Source organism: Toxorhynchites rutilus, chromosome 2, assembly GCF_029784135.1.
Source record: "Toxorhynchites rutilus septentrionalis strain SRP chromosome 2, ASM2978413v1, whole genome shotgun sequence".
In the NCBI taxonomy this organism is placed as follows: domain Eukaryota; kingdom Metazoa; phylum Arthropoda; class Insecta; order Diptera; family Culicidae; genus Toxorhynchites; species Toxorhynchites rutilus.
The window spans coordinates 3045694-3047685 of NC_073745.1; the positions used below are offsets into that span (position 1 = coordinate 3045694).

At 35.6% G+C, this 1992-nt stretch overlaps 1 long non-coding RNA gene across 1 annotated transcript; it reads left to right on the plus strand.

The window, feature by feature from the left end:
• The first annotated feature begins 874 nt into the window (after positions 1-874).
• Positions 875-1403, plus strand: LOC129765030 (uncharacterized). The gene is made up of 2 exons (XR_008741333.1): positions 875-1048; positions 1112-1403. It is a non-coding gene; the product is annotated as an uncharacterized LOC129765030 (long non-coding RNA).
• The last annotated feature ends 589 nt before the right edge of the window (positions 1404-1992 follow it).

Consider the following 1992-nt stretch of genomic DNA (forward strand, 5'->3'; position numbering starts at 1 on the left):
GGTTTATTTTTAGATATTGCAACATCGTTGGATGAATCCGGCCAAAAACTCGGAGAGTGAAAAACGTAAAAAAAAGGAAAAAATTAAATTATGTCACTACTACAAACAAACATATGCAAGAGAGAAGCGGAGAAAGTACAAATATTGCCGGCGTGAAGTGTTTTCGTTTGCACGCCAGCCACACGCCAAAACCACGCTCACGACACGTCAGTCTGGTGTGAACACATCGGTAAGAACACACACGATTAATCGTAAGCGTCACACGCCCCGCCCAAGCCACGCTGACGCCCCGCTGCATTGAGAACAAGGCCTTAACATGTTTGTCGTGTAATCATATCCATGCCTGCACTGGAGAAATAGTTTAGTAAAAGCACCTACTAAATCTTTAGTAGCAAACACATTGGTAAAATATACACATTTTTTGTAAATATTACTAAAATTGCGTAAAAAAGATGTCAGACGCAATGAATGTTCCTACCAGGAATTCGTATATTTTACTTCATACCATTAGTAAGTTTGATTTTATTGTCATACCTAACAACTGTGATGTGCGCACTTTGTCTTATGTCTTTTGGAGACGAAGCGATTCGGAGGTAAGCACTTTGTTTTTATTGAATTCAATTATGTATTCATCACCCCCGAGAATTTGTTTTCATATTTTCGGCGGGGAAGATATCAAAAGAAATTTTGATCCATATTAACATAATTGACCTAATACCATTTTTTTTTTAGTTGGCCTTAAAATTATATGCAGTACAATCATTCATCATAAACAAATCGGAGATAAGTATTCGTTTTTTTACATCATTACATCAGTCACCTCGGTCGAGAAACTATTTTCATATTCCCGCCAAGGATAAACATCAGTTATATTCTATACATTACAACACTATTGACCTTTTTCCTTGTCTTTACAGCTGGCATGATCCAAGACTCGTAATACTTGTTTACCAAAAACCATCCAAGCTATGGGATTGAAGGTAACGGCGAGTTTGTCGCTAAGATTGGAATCTTTCTTCAACACATCATCGACCGTAAAAAACTTAAGGTGAACATACATAATTTATTGCATATTTAATATCATTAACATATGTATTTCTTTTCTTCATAGGGACACGAGAGAACAAAATACGGATGAAACGTGCTAATTCTACCGTCACTCTGCTAATCAGCTAATGCAAATCAGAGCGATGCAGCAGGAAGAGGAACGGGAACTTGCTTCGGAAATGCTCATCAAACTGAGGTGGTTGAGGCTGCGATTAAAATTTGCCTCTTGTACGCAATTTATAGAATGATTCCAACGAGAATTATTGATGCTGTTTATAGAAAAAGTTATTAGTATAATGTATTCTAAGTAAGTAGAATTAAACGCAATCAAATACAATTTTTTAAATTGAAAATAATTATTAAAAAATATTGTCATTATCACTGATGATGACCTCTTACAAATATGAAGCAAAATTTTCACTGTTATTGCACCAATGTTGGACCAACAATTTGTAGTTTGTTTGACATATGTGCCTACCATTCTTTTTTTGTAACATGTACCAATCTAAGTGGTGCGGACTCAATCCACTTCATTTTCAAGCAAATTCATGCATGTTTTCAAGCGATTTCTTGCAATAAATTCTTAGACCACCAGAGATGCCAGATTTACAAATATGTTTGTAAATTTACAGACATGTCTGTAAAACACTTTTTGTTTTTGTTGCAGACTTTTTGGATATAACAATATTTCACAGGTTTTTGAAAAATAAAAGGGCTCTATTCATCACATCAAAAATATTCGACTCACCATATGACATTTTCCACAGTTTTAATACAGAAAAGTTATTATATTTAGTTTATATCAATAAACATGACGTTAGACCAGCGATTCTCAACCTGCGGCCCGGCAGTCTTTCTGGTTGGCCCATCTGGTGTGTATGAAGTTTGGAACCCGTACTTTTGCCCTGACATCATTGCAGACGAAAGAGAGGATACGGTTATTCA